The following is a 13632-nucleotide window of genomic DNA, read 5'->3' on the forward strand; positions in this document are numbered from 1 at the left end:
TCGCCAAAACGAGGCTCTTAAAGGGCCAGTGGCCCCGCCTGGAGGACTGGGAGGGGGACCCCCACCTTCTCCCCAACGCCTGCCCCATGGAGGGGGAAGAAAGGCTTTGTGGTAAAGAAAGGTTTTTGCATCAGCATAATGAGTTGTGGCTCCCACCCCCATGCTGTGTGGCCCTGGGCTGCAGCCTGACCTCTCTGAGCTATCGCTGTCTCCTCTGGAAAAGGGGGCCCAGGAGGCCCACTGCAAACCTCCTCCACTCTCTTCCACCCCCTTGGGGAAAGTGAAGCTTGAGAGAAGGAGGAGGAAGCAAGTAGAGGAGGTGTTTTCTCTAGTCTGCTGCCACCCCCCCCCCAGCCCTGGTGTCCCCAGTCAGCCCCGAAGGTACCCCAAGGCTCATTGGCCCTGCCTCCCCTCCCCGCGGGCCCCCGGCTACCTGTCCCAGGATCTATACAAATACACTTAGCGATCAATGTCCTCACAGGCCCAGCTCATCGACCTGCAACCGGCCCCCTGTGGCCCCCACCCCTCTGTGTTGCTCTGCTGAGCTGTCCCCCCCATCGCTGAGGAAGGGAGAAAGCTGATTCATTCTGGTGTGTTTAGGGACCTTACCCTGCCCCGTCCCCAAAAGGGAAAAACGAAAGGCCTCTGAGGGTAGATTCTTCAGAAGTAGTGGTGGTGGAATGTTCTAGAAGCAGTAATTCTGGCCTGCTCAGTAGCAGTAATGGACTATTCTAGAAGCAGTGATGGTAGAATAGTCGAGAAGCTTTAATGGTGGACTGCTCAGAAGCCGTAGTGGACTATTCTAGATGCGGTGACTGGAATATTCTAGAAGCTGTAATGGTGGACTGCTCAGAAGCGATGATGGAATATTTTAGAAGTGACGACAGTGGACTATTCTAGAAGTGAAGAGACTATTCTAAAGTGATGATGGTGGACTGTTCTAGAAGTGAGGGGGGGTATTCTGGAAGTGGTGGGGGAATATTCTAGAAGCAGTAATGGTGGCCTGCTCACCTGCTCAGTGGCAGTAATGGAATATTCCAGAAGCACCGATGGCAGCCAGCTCAGAAGCTGGGATGGGGACTTGCTCGGTGATGCAGCCGTGGTTTCCAGGGCCAGTGCCTGGCCGGGTGGCCTTGTTATCTATCGGCTATAAATTGGGACAAGGACTGAGCCCTTCTTCCCCGCGCCCTCCCCCACGTTGGTCCTTGCACATAGTGAGTGCTCAGAAGAACAGGCCTGGACTAGGTTTGGAATCAGTGTGAGCCCGGGGCTCACTTGACCTCTGACCCTGCTGACCCTACCTCCAGGGACCCACTCTCCCTCTCCAAGGCTCACCACCCCTGCCCTGGCTGAGGGAGCCCTGTCTTAACCCCACTGCATCCCTTCACCCTGGACCCCAGGCCTGACCCCACTTCCTTGTCACCTTCCAGGTCCAGGGTCAGGGCTTCAGGGGTGAGAGGAGATTGATCTGAGCAGCTGACCTTATGGCCACTGTTGCCAAGGAAATGGCCCTTGGGGGCTAGGGGGTGGCCAGGCCAGGGGTGACCATGGGGGAGGGGAGAGGAGGAGAGAGAGTGAGGGATAGAGAGAAGGGACAGACAGAGGGAAGGACAGAGGCATGAAGGGACTGGGGCACAGCAATGAAGGGACACAACACTCAGAGCAGAGCCTCCTGGGCTGCTTGTCAGTGCTGCTAACAGCTGCGGGTTAGCCCAGGAACCGGCACTCCCCCTCCCTGTCATCCACCTTTGATGCACACTTGTCCTGGACCACCTGGGATCACCCTGCCTGCTCTCTCTGGTGGCCTCTTGTCCGTTCACACCCAGGAGAACAGGCAAGGCATTCTAGAAGAGGGGCCAATGGCACAGGGCCCCACAGGATCAATAGGAGTTCGAGGGGGTGGAGGGGGGAACAGCAAGGAAGAGAAAGGCACCCCTTTCCAATGGTATAAGTGGAAAGGAAAGGGCTGGTGGCTGGGCTTCAGGGAGGTTCCGCTTTGCTTGGCAGGCTCTGTGATGGTGGAACTTCCCTGGAGCTGGCTGACTGAGGCTGGAGCTGGGCATGGATTTCCCATAATCATGGGCACCACTGAGCATGTCCTCCAGCCAGTCCAGCCTCTGAGTTGTTTATCAGGTAGGTGCCCAGACATCAGGGCTGTCTTCAAGCACAGCTCCTGATAGGGGACAGGCAACAGCAGAAACCCAGGTGAGGGCAAAAAAGAAACAGGATGGGGGGCCTTGTGGGGGCCAGCACTGACTGGAAGTGATGCTGAGCTAGGGACATGCCAACAGAGTCCTGGGGAGGTCTGGGCTGAAGGGAAACACCACAGCAAAGGCCTAGATGTCAACTCAGCCAGAAGCTCCTGGTGCAGGAGCCAGGAGTTTAGAGCAGGTGACATGGAGCTTGTGTCCACTGACCAGGTGGGAGGAGACTGAATGGAGGCCAGAGAGGTAGGGATATATGTGAGCATGTGTGAACACACGTATGCGTGTCACATCACAATCGAGCACATGCAAGCATGCCCTGGCACTGTACAAATGTGAACAGGCAGTAAACATGCCAGAGCATGTCACCCACGTTTTAGGACACGGACATACGTGAACATGCCAGGCAGCACGTGGGAACATGCGCATGTGACCATGACCCAAGGCAGGCCAACAGATCAAAGCATGAAGGAGACATGGACCTCTGGGCATGGCAGGTATGTGTGCACACGTGAAAGCAAACATCATCATGGCTCACAAGTGCAAACACAAATGTGCGCGCATGTGCACGGACACGCCAGGGCCCGCATACACGCGTGAACACACCTGAGCATACTGTACTCAAGTGAGCTGTTGCAGCGTGCAAGCAGGACCAAGCGTGTGACCACAGCTCGCTCATATACACGCGAGCACAGGGGGCTCCCGTGTGCGAGGACTCGCCCAGGCCCACGTGGACGTACACGCGGAGCCACAGCACTCGGAAGGCTAGGCAAGAGGACATGCGCATGCGCAGATGGCCACCACACGCCGCAACTGTCCCGCGGGTTTCTGGGCGGCGGGCGCCCCCTAGTGGATGTCGGCCCACATGTTTGTCCCACTCAGCGCGGAGGGTCCCAGCCCTGGCGCTCGCACTGCCACCGATCAGGTCAGAGGTCAATGTGGACGTAGAGTGGTCAGATTAGGGCAAGGGTGGGACGGGGAGGTTCAGAGCAGTCAAGGCAGGGTGGGAAGGGTCAGGACAGGGTCAGCTCGGGAGCAGCCAGATCGAGCCCCCATTTCCTTCCTCACCCTAGATGCCTCTCCATCCCACACATTGGTACCTGCGCGGGGGCGCCTGGGCCCAGGAGAGTCTGGTGGGCTGGGTATCCGCGCACCTGGGGACTTCCTGGGATCCCCCAGCATAGAATGAGCTCCATCAGGTGGAGGCGCTGACGCAAGAGCGGCACCAGGTGGCAGCACGCACCCAAGTGCTCACCTCGGGGCTTGAACCCCAAGCCCTGGAGTCCCCAAGGTCCAGCTCCCCATGGCTCCTGGGAGGGGAGCTGTCTGGGAGGACCGTGTGTGGCCCCAAGGACCTGGCCTCACCACTCTGTGCCTCGGTTTTCCAGCTTTGCAATGAGGACCTGGAGGTTGGGCACATGCATGGTTAGGGTAGCTTCGAGGGCCACTGGACAGGTGACCTTGCAGGAAAAGGAAGAGCACATCAGACAGGGGAACAGCATGTGCAAAGGCTTTGAGGTGAGAGGGCTGAGTGAGCCTGGGGGCCAGATGTGGGGTGCAGCCCATCACAGGGGCTGCCAATGGGCCCAGGTTTCTGGCCTGAGGGCAGGGGGTGAGAATGACAGCTGGATTCAGGATTCCTGACAGCATCCAAAGGTTCTAAGACACAGCCTGATCCTAAATTCTCAATTTTCCCACTATAGGGCAGTCAGCTGTTCAGGATGGAGCCACCTGCAGAAAATTCCAGAATCCCCTTCCAGGTCCCATTCCCCTGGCTACTGGTTGATGCCCCAATTTCAAGAGCAGAAACAATGAGACCCCTGGGGGGCATGGCCTGGGGGCAAGGGTGATAACACAGGGCAGGGATCCTGTATCCAGAGACCCAGCCCCCCAGGCCTGGTGAGGAAGGCCCCTCCTCAGCCCACAGCAATTCCAGAGTTTCTGCACCTTTAAAATAATACCACAAAATTAGCAGCTCTGCCACATTAATATGCAAAAATGCAAATCAGGGGGTGATTAAACTGCAGCCCCCAAGGATATTTCTGCCTGTTGGATTCTATTGTCAGTGAGGTTCAGTGGGATTGCTGTGCTGGCAGAGGTGGGGGGGGGGATGTACCTGGGTGGTAAGTGTCCTGGGAGAGGGGGGGGTCACCCAGCTCCCTGCGCTCCAGTGCCCTCCTGCCTGAGGGGCCGTAAGGGCAGTCAGTGGACAGGGTCAGCCAGGTCAGCTTGCTGGGTGGTATGACTTGGGGATGGGGACCCAGGAACTTAGCTAGGGGTGACCCCCCAGCCTCAGGGCTTTTGCATCCCCTGGCCTCTGTATCCCCTGCCCCGGCCACCCAACTTGAACCCCCATGACAGGTACACATGCCTATAAAGTGGCTCCTTTTTTTTTTTTTTTCTGTCTTTTGTCTTTTTAGGGCCACAGCCATGGCATATGGAGGTTCCCAGGGTAGGGGTTGAATTGGAGCTGTAGCCGCTGGCCAACGCCACAGCCACAGCAACGCGAGATCTGAGCCATGTCTGCCACCTACACTGCAACTCACGGCAATGCCAGATCCTTAACCCACTGAGCAAGGCCAGGGATCGAACCTGTGTCCTCATGGATGCTAGTTGGGTTTATTAACCGCTGAGCCATGATGGGAACTTTTTTTTTTTTTTAATGGGATTTTTTTTTTTTTTTTTTTTTTTTGTCTTTTGTTGTTGTTGTTGTTGTTGTTGCTATTTCTTGGGCCGCTCCCGCGGCATATGGAGGTTCCCAGGCTAGGGATCGAATCGGAGCTGTAGCCACCGGCCTACACCAGAGCCACAGCAACGCGGGATCCGAGCTGCGTCTGCAACCTACACCACAGCTCACGGCAACGCCAGATCGTTAACCCACTGAGCAAGGGCAGGGACCCAACCCGAAACCTCATGGTTCCTAGTCGGATTCATTAACCACTGCACCACGACGGGAACTCCATGATGGGAACTTTAAAGTGGCTCCTTGGTAACTGTTTCTTTCCAGGCTGGCTGTGACTGCCCCCACCCTACCCAGTGCCCTGGCCCAGAGATGGAGACCACACTGCAGGTAGAAGACTTGCTCAGGGTCCCCTAGGTCCCCAATTCAGGAGGGGTCAGAGGCTGGGGATCCTCCTGTTCCCTCATCCACACAGGCAGGTGGAGGCGAAGGGGGAATTCGAATGCCCTGAATCGGGACCGGCCCCCAACCCTCATGACCAGAGAGGGGACAGAGAAACAGAGTCTGAGAGAGACAGAAAAAGGGAGATGCAGAGAGAGAAAGAGACACAGAGACCAGTCCAACGCAGGCCCTCCCAGCAGTGGCTCAGAGCTGGCCCAGGGCCAGCCGCCAGCTGCTGCCTCCACTCCCCTCCCCCCTCCCTCCCTGCTCCTGCGCTCTGGGTGGGGGTTGGGCCCCCAAGGAGCCCCAGCTGCCACTGCCACACACACACACACACACACACACACACACACACACACACAGGCCCGTTAGGCTCCCCACCAGCTGCCTAGGACCCCGCAGCCCCTGAGCTAGAGGAAATGCCTTTGCCTGAGCTGGGCTTCTAGGGCCTCTGTCTGACCTCAGGCCTCCCCCTCAGCCTCAATTTCCTCACCTGTGACAGGGGGCCAACCCTTCTCCCAGCCTCTCCATCCCAGGTGTGCCCCCAGCATGCCAGGCCTAGGCTGGGCTCTGGAGACATAGCACTGGCCAGGTCAGGCAGGGGGTGCTGCCCTGGAGGAACTGGGGCGGGTGGGGACACTGAGCAAGCAAATCAGACAGTGGTGGGCATGCTGGGGACAAGGGGAGAGCTGACAAACCAGCATGATGGTCTGGAGCGTGAGGGTAAGAGGTGTGCTGTGCAAAGGCCCTGAAGTCAGAGCGAGGCGTGGTGTCCGAGGAGCAGGGAGGATGAAGCCCATGTGGCTGGAGGGGCTGGATGGAGGCCAGGTGGGAGTACACAGGTGGGAGCCTCTGCCCCTAGCTCTCCCATGGGGCCTGCCCAGACCCCGGCCCTGCCTGGGGGTGTCTGTCCTCTCTGTGCCCATTCTGCAGACCCTATAGATGAGACCCAGAGAGGTCACAGGCCCATGAGGCAACACTGACAGAGACCTCAGAGGGGCGGGTCCCTGACCCCCACAACCCAGTTCCTCAGGGCAGTGCTGGGGGCCGTCCCTCCCCTTGGGGAAGGGGCAGTCCCTCTGTGCTCCCCCCGCACCTGCCCTGGTGGGTGGCATCCTCATGGTCCCCTTTCACTGATGAGAACTGGGGCTCCGAGTGGGGAAGTAACCCGCGTGGACTCTCTCTGCAGTGCTCCAGGTACTTGGCTCAGTCTCAGGATGGCCCTGGGGGGGCTCCCCGGGGCACCAGGGGTTTCCCCCCAGAGGACCCTGGGGCAGCTGAAAGCCCCCCCACCCAGGGAACGCCCAGCGAGCGTGGTCCCTCAAGGGGTCAAGGATCCCCCTCGACGGAAATGACTCCCCAGTCCATTCCTCTTCAGAGAGCCAGCCTCAGCCCTGACTTGAAAAACTAAACTTTCTTTGAATTTAAAAACCACCGGAACAACATGAACACTCGCACAGCAAAGAAAATCCTACCTCAGTTCATCCCACCTCCTGAATATAAATATAAAGTAAGAACTGAAAGTGCCCCCCACCCCGCACCCAGGGTAACCACGGAACCCTCGGGGCATTTCCTCCTGTACTTTTTCGATACACACTTTTTTGCCTTCACAAAAGCTTTACTCCCAAAATCGAAATGGCACCATGGGTCTCGAACCTGTATTTGATCGGAACAGGCCACTTCAGATGATTCTGTGGCTCAGGACACGCTTGCAGGCCCCCTTCGCTGTCGGTCGGGACTGAGCGTACTCCCTGTGCAGCCACGGCCAGATCTTCTTCTGCCTTGCCGGTGGCTCACATGGGTTCTTTCCAAGTATTCACTGCCACAAACCACGGTCTGTGAACATCCCTGCTTGTCCTGTCATTTTTATTAGATTCCTGAGTGTTAGGGCTGGAATCGGAGGGGAACTTGAAAGGGATGTAGAGCTTCTTTATCCTAACAAGCACCCCCAGAGGCCCCCACACCCAACTTCACTGTACTGTTTTGCCAACTCTAAGGCCAAAAGATGCTTTCTTGTTTGTGGGTATTTGTTTGCATTTCTTTCATCATTAGTGATTTTAGGCTTCTTTTTCTCTGTCCCTCCAGTGGCCATTTGTGTTTTTTCTTGGGCGAACTAATTGTACATTTCTTTCTTTTTTTTTTTTTTTTTTAATTTTCTTTCCAGGGCTGTACCTGTGGCATATCGAAGTTCCCAGGCTAGGGGTCAGATCAGAACTACAGCTGCTGGCCTACTCGGCAATGCCGGGTCCTTAACCCACTGAGCAGGGCTAAGGCTCAAACTCTCATCCTCATGGATACTAGTAGGGTTTGTTATCATTGAGCCACAATGGGAACTCCTAATTCTTCATTCCTTTACCCAGTTTTCAATTTGGTTGTTTTCTTTTCTTTTCTTCTTTGGCCACACAAAGGGCAGTGGAAGTTCCCAGGCCAGGGATTGAACCTGAGCCAAAGCAGCCACCTGAGTTGCTGCAGTGACAATGCCAGTCAACTCTTTAACCCACTGTGCCACAAGGGAACTCCTTTTTGGGTTGATTTCTTATTGATTTTTAGGAACTCTTTGTATAAGAAGGACACAAATCCTTATTCTGTTATAATGTTGAAAATATTTCCTCCCCAGGTGTCACAACTCCTTTAAACTCATTTGTGGTTCTTTAATGACTTAGAAGCATTTTTGCATTTATGTAGTCACATTTAAAGAATTTTGTCCCTTAATAGTTCTGGCTTTTATGCCTTTTCCACCGCCAAAGAAGGCAAGGAGGCAGTGCGTGTGTAGTAGGGGTGGAGGCCAGGCTTTTCAGAGTCTCCTCCAAACCTGGGAGTGCAAAGAGCACAGTCAAGTCCACAGATCCTGCCCCACACACACTCCCTGCTGGCTGCACAGTGCAATTAGGGATCAGATAAGAAGATGCTGGGCATAGAAACTGTATCACAGGAGTTCCCTCATAGCTCAGTGGGTTAAGGGTCTGGTGTGGTCACTGCTGTGGCTGTGGTTATAGCCATGGCTCAGGTTCAATTCCTGACCCAGGAACTTCTGCCTGCCATGGCCATGGCCAAAAAGAAACCATGTCCCAGAGTTCCTGTCATTGCTCAGCACTAACAAACCTGACTAGCATCCATGAGAACATGGACTTGATCCCTGGCCTCACTCGGTGGGTTAAGCATCTGGCATTGCCTTGGAGTTCCCGTCGTGGCACAATGGTTAACGAATCCGACTAGGAACCATGAGGTTGCAGGTTCGATCCCTGGCCTTGCTCAGTGGGTTAAGGATCTGGCATTGCTGTAAGCTGTGGTGCAGGTCGCAGATGCAGCTTGGATCCCCAGTTCCTGTGGCTCTGGTGTAGGCTGGTGGCTACAGCTCCGATTAGACCCCTAGACTGGGAACCTCCCTATGCCAAGGGAGCGGACCTAGAAAAGGCAAAAAGACAAAAAAAGAAAAAAAAAAAAAAAAAGCATCTGGCATTGCCTTGAGCTATGATGTAGGTCATAGATGTGGCTTGGATTTGGTGTTGCTATGGCTGTGGTGTTGCTACAGCTCTGATTTGACCACCAGCCTGGGAACTTCCATATGCTGCTGGTATGGCCCTAAAAAGTAAAAGAAAAAAAAAAGAAACCACATCACAGTGACCGGTGACCCCATCGACCTGCCCCTCCTGTAACACAGGCATAAAAACCCACCTGCAGGTCCTGCCCTCAGATGGTCCTGGGCACGGAACACTTCCAGAGTTCACAGCCCAGTCAAGTAACTGCATCCCTCTGGGCCTCAGTTTCCCCATCAACAAAACAGGTGCTGTAGGGTCACTGCCTCACAAGGCAGAGGGGAGATTCAGTGAGAAGTTACCTCAGGGAAAGAAAGTGCCACTGAGCCACTACCAGGGTGAAGAACCACCCAGCTCAGCCACCCCACCCCACCCCGCCCAGGGTCTCCCAGCCAAGACACCAGGCAGGTGGGACTCATACCTGGATCTGTTGGCAGCCCAGGCCCAGGACCGGGAGCAGACCTCATGCTCTGTTCCCTTCCTGGCCGCCCACCTGTTGGGCCCTAAGCCTGTCCCTCAGAACCATCAGCCCTGCCTCACCCTGGCCGCCAGCTGCCACCCTCCAGGCTATGCAGCATTTCTCCTGGGGTGAGCACCACACCTCGTGGGGTGACATGAGCAAGAAGGCCAGGCCTCCACCCCCGGGGCCTCTAATGTGTTGCAAGTGATGGGGTGACAGAAACAAGGTGAAACAACAGGAATTATAAGAGGGGCAGGGGGCCTGACCTGCTGGGAGGCTTCCCAGAGGAGGCGGCACCCAAACTGAGAGCCAGGGGATGAGGAGGAGAGGGCCAGATACAGTGAGAGGAAGGAAGGGTGCCCTGGAAGGAGGGCACAGACAGGGCAGAGGGATGGAGACTCCAGGAAAGCCCCAGAGGTTGTGAGGTGGGGGAGGGGAGAAGGCCAGGACTGGGGTCAGTGTCATTAACTGCCAAGGGCGCACCATGGCCCTCAGCACACACCAGGGAACAGCTTGGGACCCCCACCCCCGCCACCTCCCACTCTTGCCCCAGCTGTGCCCCCTTCCTGGTCACTCTTGCCGGCCTGGGGGACACCTCAGCATTTCAGGCTCAGCTCCCAGCCCCCAGTGAGATCTTGTCATCCTCCTGGCTTTGAGTAAAACCCCCAGCACTTTTGAGTAAAACCTGCACCCCCTAATGTGGCAAGGTGCTGACAGCTACACGCCCCCCTCCCCATTTTTGGAAGGCACCAGGGAACAGGTAAAGGAGCTTGCGAGGGCAAGCAAACCAGGTGGAGGCAGCTGGCCAGCCTCCGGCATGCATCTAAACCTTAGCTTTCCCCATCTGAGCAATGGGGGTGAAGCCTGCTGCCTCCTGCAAGAAGCTCAAGAGTTGCCCCCTACTCCTGGGTCCCCCAGGTGAATAGGAGCATCCCAGTGCCCCCACAGGCAGAGGTCAGTGGGGCCACCCTGTGGGTGGGATCCAGCTGGGCTCCCTGCCCTAGACCCCTCACCCCGCCCCCAGGGAACTGAGTTGGACAATGCCCAGGGGGCTGATCGGGAGGTGCCCTGTGTTTGCACAGGCCGCCCCGGAATGTGGTGGGACAGGCCCTGGGGGCCCCTGAGTCAGGAGCTGTGGGCATCAGGCCAGGAGGGGGAAGGGCCGTCCTCGACAGGTGGCATCAACCCTGGGGGCAGATGGGCGCAGGGCCGGGGGAGAGGGCCGGGCGGGGGGGCCCCAGGGGAGGAGGCACTGTGTTCTTGGGCTTGGTCCAGGTCTCACCCCATGCTGCCAGTCTGGTCCAGGGTAGGAGTTCAGAGCAGAATTGGGGCTCAGTGTGGAGCTGGAGTTTACACTAGGGTCCCTACTCATTCATTCGTTTCTGCAGCCCCTCCTGGCCAAGCCCTGCCTCTGTCCTGGTAGGACTTCCTGTGGGTGGCTGTCTCCCTACCCCCACCTCCAGGGATAGCCTTCCGTTACCCCTAAACCTGCCAATCTTCCCCTCATCCTCCCTCATCCCCACGGCCAGCCCTTCTCCCCTCGAAGGACCACCTCCTTTCCTGCCCCTAAAGCCGCCTCCACATAGCAGCAGTGGAACCACGTCCCTCTCCTGCTTAGACCCCCACCAAGGTGCCCTCCCCCCAAAGACCGGACTCTCTGACCTTGGCTTCTCTCCCCTTCACTTCTCTGGGCTCCAACCTCAAGACCTCATGGGTTTCTTAATTTCCCAGCACAGTCCCACCTCCGGGCCTTTGCCCCTGCTGTCCCCCCGCCCACATGCTGAGTGCGCCCTGCTCTTTGCCCCCTGACTTCATTCATGCTTCTGGTCACACCCAAGTCTCAGTGTCCCAGGGAACCCACCCCAGGGAAGGGCGGGTTCGGGGTCCCTTCTGGTCCCCTGACAATAGGGGGCATGAGGCGGGGGTTCAGCCCCCCTGAGAGCCCCCACTACCCTGCCCTCCTGGCCCACTGGCTCCCCAGGACAAGCCTGCAGTGAGGGAACCGCACCCAGTCATCCTGGGTCCCCTTCCCTCCTTTCGCTCATGGCTGCAAGCACCACGGAAGGCAGGCTTGGGGAGCCGCCAGTGGGCTGCTGCCTCAGCATCTGCTTAATACTCAACATGGCCAGCACCTCCTCCCTCCTCTGCAGAGGGTAATAGCACCCCCCCAACATCCAGGGAGACCCCCAGGCCCAGCCCCTAGCAGCGGGCCCTGCAGAAGCCAGGAGAACAAATGAATGAGTGAGTGAGAGTGAGCTCCTGGTAGGCGTCATGGTGAGGATGGACAGGTCAGGGCCAGGCCCCTCCACAGGAGTCCCATGAGCCACTAAGTCCCCAGCTCTGGAGGTAGCCGTCCCCTACCCTCCTGAGAGTGCACTCTGAGACCATGGTTTGTGCAGGTCTGGCTGGAGTGATAAATACCCCTCCCTTCTTCCAAGGCTTCAAAAAAGCAGGGAGAGCCTGGGTGGGGTGGGGAGTGGGAGGTGTCTGTTCACACACCAGGAGAAGGTGCCCACACTGGAGACAAACGCAAACGAGGTCAGGAGGGTGGCCCCCACATCCGAAGTCCAACTGTTTTCTCTCTGTGGACAACCTTGGCTCGCACACCTATGGTCTTCCTGAACTTTCCACGGCCATCCATCCCCCGTTCTGTCCCCAGCTGCCTTACTCCACGGTGGGAACCTGACCTTGGCATTCGTTTTCCCATTTTCCCAACCAGAAATGAGGTCTTTTCCCTCCTGTGGGGTCCCCAGCCGGAGGCGGGGGGCGGGGGGAACAGCACACAGTAGGTGTGGCTTGGATGGTGGGGGGAGCAGGAGGGGAGGCAGGTCTCCAGCGGGCTCCTGCCTGCCTGGCCCAGTGGCGGGCACCCAGCAGAGAACAAAGGCCACAGTCAGATGGGCGGGGGCGGGCAAGCGGTCTGTGGGCCGCCCTCAAGGGGCCCCTGGCCGCCTGTCCCTGTGCCAGGGCCCTGTGGGGTGCACCCGGGCCTTGGGGCTGGGCAGAGGTTGTGGCTGAGTGGGGGCCCCCACAGGCTGCTCCTCCCAGTGACTCAGCTCCATGCTGGGCCTCCCCAGAGAAGACAATAGTGGCTTGTGGGTGCCAGGAGGGCCTCCTGGCAGGTGTGAGGAGCCCCAGGGTGGACTGGGCCCCAGAGAGGAGCTTTTGGAACCTTAGTTTCCTCATCTGTACAATGGGTTTAATCACTCAGGCGTGAGGACCTGAGAGCCAAACATGTGGATGGAAAGAACACGTTTGGGACAAAAGGGGGGTTCCTCTGATGGCTCATCTTGGCCCAAGGGGTAGGGGCTGGACAGGTCACAGTCACCACTGTGCTCTAATGCCCGGCACCAAGCCTGGCACACAGTCGGTGGTCAATGATTGCATGGCCCATGAACAGATCATTTCTCCCCTTCAGTGGATGTGTAATTCCAGAAACACTGGCCCCAGCTCTATATGGGTTATACCCTTAGCATTGGAGGGGGAAGGGGTGCTGACCTACCCTGAGTGAGGCTGGGGACCCTGAGGGACCTCTGCCTCAGCCTGGTCCCCAAGAAACCCCCAGGCTAGGGGAAAGCCAGAGCAGGCCACCGACCTGCGAGGTCAGGGTTGGTCCACAGGGAAAGGTAGGGGCCGAGGGGGCCTCCCACCAGATGCCCAGGTCTGCCAGTGGGGAAGAGGCCACAGGATAAGAACACACATCCCTCACTTCATCCTTCCATTTTCCTTATGGGGAAACTGAGGCCCAGACAGTGGGAAGTACTTGCCCAAAGTCCCAGTGGTGTAGGGAGGGATGCCAGATTTGAACCCAGACCCCAAGAACCTCACTCCCCTCCCCAGACCTGTCCCACGTGGGAGCACTCTGGCCCTGGAGGGGTCAGGGTGAGGGTCAGCCCAGTTTGGGCGTGGCAGGAGGGGGCTTTATTAGGCTCCTCCTGAGCTCCCCAATTGCCCCTGGGGCCTTCTCTACTTCCATTCCCCCCAGGATCCCCACTTTCCTTCCTTCCTTTCAGTCCTGTTCCCTGGATTGAGGGCAGCACTGAACTGAACTGGCTCAAGGCTCCAGAAGGGATGGAAGAGCCTTTGCTCCCAGGTAGGAATGAGCCAGGCAGATTCTAGAAGAGCAAGGAGGAGGCTGCTGTGTCAAGAGCCCATCCCTGGCCTGGAGGGGAGTGTAGCTTTCTCTCTGCGGACACAGGGGGCCATGACAGAGTGTGTTATTTTCATTTATAATAATTATTTCCAGGAGTTCCCGTTGTGGTGCAGCGGAAACAAATCCGAGGTTGCGGGTTCGATCCCTGGCCTTGCTCA

This window comes from Sus scrofa, chromosome 2 (assembly GCF_000003025.6).
Source record: "Sus scrofa isolate TJ Tabasco breed Duroc chromosome 2, Sscrofa11.1, whole genome shotgun sequence".
Taxonomy (NCBI): domain Eukaryota; kingdom Metazoa; phylum Chordata; class Mammalia; order Artiodactyla; family Suidae; genus Sus; species Sus scrofa.